Source organism: Leguminivora glycinivorella, chromosome 14 (genome assembly GCF_023078275.1).
Source record: "Leguminivora glycinivorella isolate SPB_JAAS2020 chromosome 14, LegGlyc_1.1, whole genome shotgun sequence".
NCBI classification, from domain to species: domain Eukaryota; kingdom Metazoa; phylum Arthropoda; class Insecta; order Lepidoptera; family Tortricidae; genus Leguminivora; species Leguminivora glycinivorella.
Window position 1 is genome coordinate 2,691,974 of NC_062984.1, and position 13,175 is coordinate 2,705,148.

At 36.5% G+C, this 13,175-nt stretch overlaps 1 non-coding gene across 1 annotated transcript; it reads right to left on the bottom strand.

Moving 5' to 3' along the window:
- Positions 1–11,558: 11,558 nt before the first annotated feature.
- On the bottom strand, positions 11,559–11,630 carry Trnaa-ggc. Its single transcript has one exon. It is a non-coding gene; the product is annotated as a tRNA-Ala (tRNA).
- Positions 11,631–13,175: the final 1,545 nt, after the last annotated feature.

The window sequence follows — 13,175 nt, forward strand, 5'->3', positions numbered from 1 at the left end:
ACTATTTATAATTATTATAATATTACTCATATTTTAGAATAATGATTCATTGTTATTGAGATAAGCGGACGACTAATTGCTTTTTTCAGATAATATTGTATAAAATTACTTTTAATCTTATTAATATCAGTCAAATACATAATTGTACAAAGATAATTAATTATAAATTGAACCCGCACATTTGGCGTAAATCGTATTTTTTCCCCGGACGAGTAAGAAAATAATATTTTTAAAAAGCTAGACCTTTAATTTTCATCCATTTTTTTTTATTTCACACAGTGTGTAATTTACACTAACAAAAACAAAACAATTTTTCTTACAAAAAAATAAAATTTGTCTCTTTTTAGGTTTACGTACCACAAAGGTACAACAGGAACCCTTATGGTAAATAAATATTAAATAAATAAATAAATATTATAGGACATTCTTACACAGATTGACTGAGCCCCACGGTAAGCTCAAGAAGGCTTGTGCTGTGGGTACTCAGACAACGATATATATAATATACAAATACTTATATACATAGAAGTCAACTTTGTACAAAAATTAAGGGAAAAGTTAAATTTGTTTTTATTAATTCCTATTTTGTTACCAAGATTTTGTTGATGAATTGAGATTTTATTAAGTTTTATTTCGTCATTAAGGTTCTCTAGTATCTATATTTTCTTAATTATAACAATTATCCTGTATATATATCTTATGAAAGTCGAATTATATTACTAAATGGTAACAAAATAGGATCAATTAAAATTTGCTGACGTGGCATTGTACAAAGTTGACGGGAATTGCTGATTTTATGAAATTTTGAAGGAAAATGTAAAATTATCTCCGAAGTTTACCAACGAAAAATTGTGAAAATTTTATGGCTTTGCTAAATATTACAGGAAAAATAAAATCGTGTATCTTGGACAAAAAACGACGAAACGTTTTTTGTACGAGATTTTACGTAAAACATTATCTTTCAAATAAAGTAAGAAGTGACGAAATCGGTAAACATTATAGTTACACCGGTCAAATCTTACATGAAAATCGGCTAAAAAAACAAAGTGTGATGTAAAGCTGGATTTTTGGTATGTTATTTGGAGTCCTTGGGGGAATGTAAGACTATGTTTTGCAAGCAAAAAAAAAGTGTGCTAACTTCGTAATTTAAAAAAAAAAGTAAAAAAATCGGACTTTTTTTGGTTTTTATTTTTTTATTAAAAAACTATGCGTTTTTGGTCAAAAGTTGCTGTGTAATGTTGAAAGCGCATTAAATTTCAAACAGTTTGACATCTTTTTTATCAATGTCCGTCAAATAGTTTTCGAGATATGAAGCGTCAAAAAAGGTTAATTTTTGACGCATTTATAAAATGTAGCGTTTTGCCAACATTTTTGGACAAATATCTGCAAAATACTTCATGATATGATATATATTGCAATACAACATTGTATAAATTTATTTTGCTTTAGTTTTAGTGCAAGTAAAAGTCAGTAAGAAGAATAGTTACTTTGGTAAACAAAAAAAAAATCTATAAATAGAGAAGCCAAGAGTCTGGTAGATTGGTTAAGGTATTAGTTTACGCTAAAAGTTTTAGGTTGAAAGTGTTATCTATTCGATCTTACTTTCTTTGATATCCGTTTATCTGATAAAATTGTCTAAGCTAACTTTGCATCGATTTGACTATTACTAATGAAGAAATAAAATACAGTAAAATTTTGAAGTTTAGTAAATTAATTTAATTTAATTTAATTTATTTATTATATCAGACAACAAAGGGCCCATAATGGTTAGTACTTATACATTATTGGATATTTTAAAAACTACCTGTTAGTATAACATATACAAAAAGTCGACACAATAATACAACAATAAAACACTCACCTAGTGGCCTAAATTAGAAAAATAAAACAGAATTAGTTACATTTTACTTTTTCCTTTTTGAGGGTCCTGGTTCTGCATCTTGATGGCACAACTCCTGTAGTGATAGAAAGTCCACTTGAGTTGTATTTGACCACCGATTGCTGTGGAATAAACTACGGGAACGGAAAGCGCCCACGCCAATTATTAAGATACTGGAGAAGTGGTATTCCCAGCAGAAGAACGTAGTAAGATGGAAGTCAACTCTGTCCACAGCCAGCGGGCTAAACTGTGGCGTGAGACAAGGAGGCAGTATGTCTCCGGCTCTCTTCAGCGTGTACATGGATGGGCTGTCGCAGGCTTTGACCAGTACCGAGGTTGGCTGCTCCATCAATGGGCAAATGATAAATCACATCGCATATGCAGACGATATTATATGGTCCTACTAGCACCATCTGTGGGAGCTATGCGTAAGATACTTGCAGAATGCGAGAGATACGCCAGCCAGAATAACATGGAGATACAATCCGGACAAGTCTGAATTTATGCTCATGGAGGCAGCACATATGCCCACACATGTACCACCTCTTTTGCTTGATGGAGTTCAATTGCGGAGAGTACACGAAGTCAGATATCTTGGTCACATCTTGTCCAGTTTAAAAGACCAGGAGGACATAGAAAGGCAGAGGCGAGCCACCGCAGTAAGGGCAAACCTGTTGGCTAGAAGATTCGCCAAATGTAGTGACAACGCAAAACTAGTGACAGCGCAAAAAGACAGCTGTTCCTCAGTGTATACTGTCGAGTTATGGTCCGACTACACCTGCGCGGCGGTGAGAGACCTGCGCGTGCAATACAACACATACTATGTAGTCTATGTACTGATATTTCGTTAAACGGAGAATACTATGATTCGGGCACGTCCACGACAAACGACAACGCTCGTGAGATTGCATCGATGTTATTGACCCTCAGTGATATGCTTTAAAAACCAGTCCGTACAAGAACAATTTCGGAACAATCTGATTCAATTAATGAGGGTTTTCTACTCGTAAATATTTTTTTCCGCCAAGCGTCGATCCTGAGGTCTTTTTGACCGTAAACTTAACTAACTAAATAAATGTTGATTTGATATACGCAAATATGTGTCTGAGTAATACTTGAACAGCCCCCAAATAATCATAATTCATTCTCCGCTACACCTGTAAATATATGTAAACTATCCCATTTGGCCATTACCATCCACCGATTATTTCTGATCCAGTTATACTAGACTTACGATATAATCCTATTTTTTTAAATAACTGGCACACTTTTGGGCTTAAATGAAAGCTAGTGAAATTTTCTACATTTTTATTTAACAATTTATGTAATAGCCTGAGTTGTTTTGCTGATATCTGTCTCAAAATATTAGCAAAATGAATATTTTCATAGAAAGGGGAAAAATGTTCTTTTTTTGACGCTTCATATCTCAAAAAATATTTGACGGACATTGATACAAAATATGTCCAACTGTTTGTAATTTAATGCGCTTTCAACATTACAAAGCAACTTTTGACCAAAAATGCATAGTTTTTTAATAAAACGGCAAATACCAAAAAAAGTCTGATTTTTTTACTTTTTTTTTTAAATTACGAAGTTAGCACACCATTTTTTTGCTTGCAAAATATAGTCCTACATTCCCCCAAGGACCCCAAATAACATACCAAAAATGCAGCTTTACATCACACTTTGTTTTTTTATTTATCTTTTTGACCAGTGTAAGTTCTTTATTAGTTCAATAGCTCCTTACATGCGCGGATCCAGGGGGGGGTCATGACCCCCGTGCCATGCTCCCCTGGAGCCTAGGTTGGCCATACAAATAGACCACGTGACCCCCAACGACGAAGCTGGATCCGCTGGTTCTTTATAAAGAAATTATCCCTGAAAAACCATCATACTATATACAGGTCGCGCAAATTTGTTAGCGAACTCACCGAGAGATGTCGCTACACACAATAATGCTCATTAGTACCTATAGTCCTATACATCTAGTCAAAGTCATTAGAGTTATATGAGATGCAATTATTTTAACCATTGAAAGTTTGTACGGAACCTTCGGTGGCGAGTCTGATTCACACTTGGCCGGTTTTTTATTATGTAAACAGATATTAGTTGATCAGTCAACTTAAATTCGCTGATTTTATTTAAATATCTATTTATACCTAAATTCAATGAGGTGCTTCCTTACATGAAAAGTGTCCGGGTTTTCCCCGGACACTTCTTGACACCCCGCCCGGACGGCCCCCGGGCGGCCTCCAAACTAGGACAAATCCGGGGAAACCCGGACGGATGGCAGCCCTAGACCAGTGCCTAATACTGATTTTTGTATTATTTGAAATGTAATTTAGTTTTCATCACATTTGCTGTTTAAAGGTATCATTGCGTCAACATGAACTGAAGCATAATGTTCTATTTTATTCCCAAGGGAATAATGAATTTAGTTTCAAAAATTAATACAATCCGTACAATACTTAAATTTTAGTTCAATTATATGATTTATATGCTTTTTTTAACGTTGCATTTAATTTATATGCAGTATTTTCGTGTTTGTTTTCATTCAAAAAGTGTTTGTTATCAAAAACAATGGATTTAATAATAATAATCTGATGTAGATCAAGATACACTACTGGTCGCAACGCCGCCGGTTGAAGGTTTTGCCTTATGACTGTTTCCTCTGTATTTTTCTCTCAAATGTGATGAAAAACATTGTGTGTAAGTTCGTTTTCACATTATCCGATCCGATATCGGATGTAGGACCGATATCCCATAATATGTACTTTAATATATTTTATTACAGGCGCCATCTTGGATTTTTTCCATTGAAATCCTTCCGACATCCGATATCGGATCGGATAATGTAAAAAGGGACTTACGGTCCGGCCACGACACTGGTCCCACCAAAAGGCGAGTAATCTATGAGCAATCAGCGATAGAAAGGAACAAAAGGGGTGTCGGGCCACGCTCAGTGTAGGGTTCCGTAGTTTTCCGTATTTTTTTCAAAAAACTACTGAACCTATCAAGTTCAAAACAATTTTCCTAGAAAGTCTTTATATTTATAAACTTCTACATTAGTGATTTTTTTTTTCATATTTTTGCAACATTTGGTTCAAAAGTTAGAAGGGGGGAATACACTATTTTTCCTTCCGATTGAACGATTATTTCCGAAAATATTAATATTATCAAAAAACGATATAAGTAAACCCTTATTTATTTTTAAATACCTATCCAACAATATATCACACGTTGGGGTTGGAATGAAAAAAAAATCTGTCCCCACTTTACATGTACTTAGCACTTTGCATGTCCCTAACAAATCATTTTTTCCACTTTTTATTTTACCACTTTAGGGGCTGTCCATAAATTACGTCATCGATTTTTTCAGATTTTAGACCCCCCCCCCTATAATCATCCTATCGTCATATCTTAATGACCCCCCCCCCTTCTCCCAAAATTGACGTCATTACCAGTTTGACAAAATAAAACATTGCAGATTTGAGAAAAATAGGGTATTATATGATTAAAACACTTGGTTATAGAATCATCTTTTATTATTTTTACTTTGGCAATAATCATTGATATAATATAACTACTTATAATATAATATAAATACATAGTATAAAACAAAGTCGCTTTCGCTGTCTGTCCCTATGTATGCTTAGGTCTTTAAAACTACGCAACGGATTTTGATGCGGTTTTTTTAAATAGACTGATTCTTAAAGAAGGTTTATATGTATAATACATTTAAGTACCACGGGCGAAGCCGGGGCGGGCAGCTAGTATTATATGTAATATTATTGTTAGAGTATTTTATCTGTAGTTATTACTGTATTTGTGTACATCTATGTTGCATTACTTATGTATGTTTATTATGAGTTATTTTAGTATTGTATGCGCCTTAGCCGCCTCTCACATTTGCAGTCTCACTTACTAGGTGTGCTGGAAGAAATTTCTTTTTAGAAATAATCTTTTTGTACGTGAAAAATAAACTATAAATAAATAAATAAGAATGACGTCAATTTCGAAACACCCCCCCCCAATCTATCATTTACCGTCATCCGCAGACCAAACCCCCCCCCCTAATTTAGAATGACGTAATTTATGGACGGCCCCTTATCTGCGTGATTGATATATATATTGGTACCAAATTTCAGCTTTCTAGTGCTAACGGTCACTGAGATTATCCGCGGACGGACGGACAGACAGACATGGTGAAACTATAAGGGTTCCTAGTTGACTACGGAACCCTAAAAAAGAGACGCGATAACAGCGCTAGAGAGTTATATTTCATTGCCGAGCGATAAATCGCTTGCAGTCTCTTTAACCATAGATTAAATAAAATAAATTAATAGTTTAAAAAACACTATAAAACACGCTTTTATAAATGCACGTAAAAGCCAAAAATAAATTATGGATCGTTCAAGTTGTCTCTATTTGTGAGCTGAAGTTTAAAAACTATGTGCTTTTAATTATAATATTTGATTGTAAAAGCGTGGGGCGCTGGAACAGGAAAGACTTTTTGTATAACTTGCTGATAAATCAAATTATGCTATGTTACGGGAAGGAGGTTACACAGATTGACGCGCTAACTGGAGTTGCAGCATGACTAGTAGGTTCTACATTAAACAGTCAAATCAATTAAAAGTCAGTGTTCAAAGTAGGTACCAGTTTGTCGAACTCAGACAAAATATGCGCTAGTAGCGAGGAGAGTCGACAGTCACCGACACTTAGAACGCCGCTTTTTTCCGGTAATCAAAGTACAAAAGGGGAAAGTGTCTACAGTGACAGGATGCAGAGTTCTTGTTCGTGGACGAGATATCTTTGGTTCTCTTTGGTAACCCTTAGGCGGCATATGTAAACGTTATGTTCTTATGCAACTTCATTCGCCAGGTAGTTCGGATTAGTATTTGTTTACAAGAAAGTCTTTCCTGTTCCAGCGCCCCACGCTTTTACAATCAAATATTATAATTAAAAGCACATAGTTTTTAAACTTCAGCTCACAAAAAAAACGTCAAAAGAATGTAAAATTGATAGTTTTAGTCGGTGAAATACTACACTTTCCGTTATCCAATAGATTTATTTAATTCAAGTTCCAGTTAGAGCATCTTATTATCTTGATTTTTATAAGACTGGATTTTTGAAAACTAACTCACTAAATTAATTATGAATTTTTCTCTAATGCACGTTTAGAAAAACGCACGTATAGAGCTGAATCAGTCGATCTTATTTGTAAAATTTGGTCAATTTTAAATATTAAAACGGGTAAATTTATAATTCGTATATCCTAGATATATAGAGACAACTTGAACGATCCATAATTTATTTTTGGCTTTTACGTGCATTTATAAAAGCGTGTTTTATAGTGTTTTTTAAACTATTAATTTATTTTATACTTTTTAGTCATTAATAATGAAATACTTTTAACATTTATACATAAATTTATTTCAAGTAGGCGGATTTTACATGCCATTTGTGGCTTAACGTGTACTTATTGCTAATTGCTACTTAATAATAACTAGCGGCTACCTTCTTATTACGGTATTATCATAAAAATGTTTATACCTAGTAAGTTATCCGTAAAAGATAGACAATATAGACATGTGCCATCGCGGACATTTTGAAGACATTAGAGAGACATACTTTCGCCATACATTGTTTTGAAGCTCTCAGCTAGTGGTATTTTGTTTGTTTCGATTAGAAAATTATTAGACTTATATTGACCGGGATATAGACCGTGATTACCTTTTTGATTTTTGTCGAGCTCCCGATATTTCACATTTCAACTAATTCAAACAAAATTTAAGTATTTCTTTTTTGCCGAGCCCCCCTTTGTTTGCTCTTAAAGGTCACAAGAAAACGCTAACCCAACTTATTTTAAATACAACGTTGATCTTTCTTTTATGCGGGGGGCTTCGCCCCCTGAGCCCCCCTTTGTTTGCTCTTAAAGGTCACAAGAAAACGCTAACCCAACTTATTTTAAATACTACGTTGATCTTTCTTTCGTGCGGGGGGCTTCGCCCCCCGAGCCCCCCTTTTCTTTACTCTTAAGGATCACGAGAAAACCTTAACCCAACTTATTTTAAATACAACGTTTATCTTTCTTTTATGCGGGGGGCTTCGCCCCCCGAGCTCCCCTTTGTTTGCTCTTAAAGGTCACAAGAAAACGCTAACCCAACTTATCTTAAATACTACGTTGATCTTTCTTTCATGCGGGGGCTTCGCCCCCCGAGCCCCCCTTTGTTTGCTCTTAAAGGTCACAAGAAAACGCTAACCCAACTTATTCTAAATACTACGTTGATCTTTCTTACATGCGGGGGGCTTCGCCCCCCGAGCCCCCTTTTCTTTACTCTTAAGGATCACAAGAAAACCTTAACCCAACTTATTTTAAATACTACGTTGATCTTTCTTTCATGCGGAGGGCTTCGCCCCCCGAGCCCGCCTTTGTTTGCTCTTAAAGGTCACAAGAAAACGCTAACCCAACTTATTCTAAATACTACGTTGATCTTTCTTTCATGCGGGGGCTTCGCCCCCCGAGCCCCCTTTTCTTTACTCTTAAGGATCACAAGAAAACCTTAACCCAACTTATTTTAAATACTACGTTGATCTTTCTTTCATGCGGAGGGCTTCGCCCCCCGAGCCCGCCTTTGTTTGCTCTTAAAGGTCACAAGAAAACGCTAACCCAACTTATCTTAAATACTACGTTGATCTTTCTTTCATGCGGGGGCTTCGCCCCCCGAGCCCCCCTTTGTTTGCTCTTAAAGGTCACAAGAAAACGCTAACCCAACTAATCTTAAATACTACGTTGATCTTTCTTTCATGCGGGGGGCTTCGCCCCCCGAACCCCCCTTTGTTTGCTCTTAAAGGTCACAAGAAAACGCTAACCAAACTTATTCTAAATACTACGTTGATCTTTCTTTCATGCGGGGGGCTTCGTCGTAGTTCCAGTTCATATCTTCCGGCTCCATCATCAGACCTTGAAACCTATTCGTAGTCAAAGTTCATTACAAGACTTTTCTAAGAAGCCCAAAAACAGCTATGATACGATGTTTCATTATGTAGTTCAAGTTCATATCTTCCGGCTCCATCATCAGACCTTGAAACCTAATCGTAGTCAAAGTTCATTACAAGACTTTTCTAAGAAGCCCAAAAACAGCTATGATACGATGTTCCATCATGTAGTTCCAGCTCATATCTTCCGGCTCCATCATCAGACCTTGAAACCTAATTGTAGTCAAAGTTCATTACAAGACTTTCCTAAGAAGCCCAAAAACAGCTATGATACGATGTTCCATCATGTAGTTCCAGTTTATATCTTCCGGCTCCATCATCAGACCTTGAAACCTAATCGTAGTCAAAGTTCATTACAAGACTTTTCTAAGAAACCCAAAAACAGCTATGATACGATGTTCCATCATATAGTTCCAGTTCATATCTTTCGGCTTCATCATCAGACCTTGAAACCTAATTGTAGTCAAAGTTCATTACAAGACTTTTCTAAGAAACCCAAAAACGGCTATGATACGATGTTCCATCATGTAGTTCCAGTTCATATCTTCCGACTCCATCATCAGATCAGCTCAACAGTACCATATTATTGTATTGTCATCGGAACTACATACAGCTGCCAATTTTCATTACGCTACGACTCGTTGATGGGGTTAAGTGTCACTTTTGACATATATTTATGGCTCGAAAGTGACACTTAACGCCAATCCACAAATAATCGATGGCAATAAGGCATTTTTTTTGTGGCGCCATATGTGTGGTGTAATGTATGCGCGTTCTTAGGCGGTCGCATTTTAATTAGGGATGTACCGACTATTGATTTGGCCGACTAGGCCGACTACCGACTAGTCGGCACTTGGGTGGCCGGCTAGTCGGCCAGAACATAATTTTCGATAAATTCACATTTTGAATGTCATTTTTGGTCCTTCGTTCGCGCTTTTCATGATTTTTTACAGATGTGCAAAGGTTCATGACAATATTTATATACATTTTCCATTTTTAACAACTGGTTTGGCTTAGTGGGTAGTGATCCTGCCTATGAAGTCGATAATCCTAGGTAGGAAATTTATTTCTGTGGTGATAACAGATATTTGTTGTTTTGAGAAAAAAAGGAATTACTAATAGCTACATAATACAACCATAATTTTCAGCTGATAATTTAATTTTGTACTGTTTTTGTATCACTAATGAAGTGCCGACTAATCGGCCCTTTTTGCCGACTAGTCGCCGACTACAAATGTGGCCGGATAGTCGGCTTTCCCGACTAGTCGGCGACTAGTCGGTACATCCCTAATTTTAATGTATGGGATGTTTCTTATGTTTAATCTATGCTTTAACCTACTCAACAAAGCCTACCTCGGGGGAAAAAACGTGTAAAAGCACATTTTGGCATAGTTGTAGAGAACGGTGTTTGTGCTAATTACTCGCTTTTGCAGTACCTTAAGGAGGTATTTCTGTTTTGAATTTTGATAATTCAATATAGTTAATGCCTGATATTAGGGTAAACTCGCCTCATTCGGTGACACGCCTAATTCGGTAAAAGCAAAAAATCGTTTTTCGGAATAGTGCTTCAAAGCTTGTATCACCGAATTAGGCGTGTCACCGAATGAGGCGAGTTCACCCTACCTTATAGGTGTCGTCTGGATTCAGACTACAAGAGCTTTACTGAAGCCATACATGTAGGGGGATAAATGTTTGTAATTTATTTTTGTACATTTAAAGATAAAGATAGAGATAAAAATGTATTTAGTTTCTTAACAGAAAATTGTGATTACATAACTTTACAATACTTTGACTACCTCAAAGTATTAGATTCAATCATGAAATTAAATCTCCAGCAAGGCGTCATCCATATATTACGTCACAGTGTAAGGGGGGGGGGGTCATACTAAATGTGACAATCCATGTTAAAGGGATACAAAAAAGCGTGACATAGGGGGGGGGGGGAGGGGTCCAAAAACCTGAAATTTGGTGTGACGTAATATGTGGATGATCCCCAAGATACCAAGAATCTTCGGAGCACACACGCCTCGGCAAAGTAATAGTTATTTGTTTTACAAGGGGGCAAAGTTGTTGTTTAACCACACGTGCCAATATTGATACCCGAGTAAGCGAAAGATTCCAATATTGAACCGCGAGCGTAGCGAGTTTTTTCACCACACCAACTGGTAAAGATCAATTTTGTTATTCGAAAACTGATAGCAAAATTGCATTTTATCCACAAGAGTGCAAAGTGTCTTCATACAAATTTTAACTTGATGCCTTGAGCTGGCTGGTAGAATTTACCTATAAATAATCATTTTGAATCATAAATATTTTTGCATAAATATGATTGCTGGATTTGATTTAATTTGATGTTATATAGTCAGTATTTTGTTCGTGTTGGTGTGGTGAAAAATTTGGTGTTTCACTCGGTGGCAAAGTTTGTTTAACCTTCGTGCCTGAAACCCTCGCGACGCTCAAGAATCAAGATTCCACTTTTTGAACCAATCGCTACGCTCGATATTGGCACGTGCGGTTAAACAACAACTTTGCCCCCTTGTAAGTGCGAAGGATCCATTCCCAATAAGAATAACAGCTTATATGGAGACGTAAGTTATTAAGGCTGCGGTTCCACTAGAGATCGCAAATTATAAATGCAGACATCAATCGCAATGAAAAAATCAACAGTGATCGAGTCTGGCCAACGTGGGACTCGAACCCACATCCTTGGATTGCCGGTCCAATGCGTTACCAATTGCGCCAGCCGACCATCCGCCCATGACTGCGAATTTAACCATTGCGACTGTGATGCGCGAATCACCGTGACGTAGTCATGCATCACCAACGACATCTACATTTCAAGGTTTACAACCTTAGCCACTAGAGATCTTCGGGGATGTTTTTTAAGAACCAATAGAATAACTTTCTTGACCAAGGCTCGGAAGCGGTTTAATTTTTACCGGTTAAAACCGGTTTCTTTCGATTTTACTCCGAACTTTGTAAAGAACGCTAACGTTATGAGAACTTTATTTTAACCGAAATAAACCGGTTTATTCGACGACCGGCGCCGTATATATAGGTACGTACGTCCACGCAGCGACTTTTTTGCTTGGTTAGAACAGTATATTACACTGCGTATATCATGCTGCGGTATATCATGCTGCGGAATAAACCGGTTTATTTCGTTCTATACCGGTTAATCGAACGAAACCTTTATGAAAGCGTTCCCCTAAAAACCGGTTTAAAAATAGCGGTTTTTCGAGCGAAAACGAAATTTAAAGGTTTTGCCGCAAGTACATGATAACGGTTTGAAAATTAACCGGTATCCGAGCCCTGTTCTTGACCTGCGTGTTTTTGTTTATGACAATTACATATCCTACACCTCTGGTGGAAATGCAGCCTAAACCTGAGTTATTGCTGCAAGTTATGACTTATGAGACGCATCTATAGGTAAGAGTAAGTCGCAAATATCTGCATCTCTTTCTTGCATATACTTATGTTTCAAAACTTGCAGCAATAACTTGCACGTCTAAACTCAGCTAACAGTGAGAACACTATACAATGTAGATGTTATAACGATGTATGTATAGATATTTCATATTAATACAAATAGGCTAAATACACTATTGACTAAGTAATATTTTCCTATAATATTTTACTACATAGATAAATTCGACAAAATTATAACAAGTTTTAAGTTGACTTAGCACCGACTTTGACAAAGTTTGAATATACTCTAATAGTCTTTTATACAGGTTCAATTAAAGCTTTGAAGGTCATATATTTCCATTAATAATATTAATTTATATCTAATAGGTGCGGTGCAGTCAACCAATGAGGAGGCATACTGTCATTTTATCCCTCCAGGCGGCGCCTGTGCAAGTGTCTAGGCATGTCACTGTCATTCATATGTGAGAGAGAGAGAAATACATCTTCTCGCTCTCACGTATGGACTAATAGGGTGGCGCCATCTGTCATAACCTTTGAGTGTGCCTCCTCATTGGCACCCTAGGTCACTGTAGAACTATGTCACAGTGACGTTATAAATCAGATTGTAAGAAATCTCTTACTGCTTGTCATTTTGACATGGTTGTAGAGTGGCCTAGGGTTCCAATTGGTTGACTGTACCTAAGTTGATTTCAATTACAGTAGACTTAAATATAAGTAATAGAAGATTCAATCAACATACGAAAAGTACCTATTACAATGTTTTCAGATATCAAAATTATCTATATATCTGATGTCGGAAGGATTTCAATGGAAAAAATCCAAGATGGCGCCTGTAATATATGGGATATCGGTCCTACATCCGATA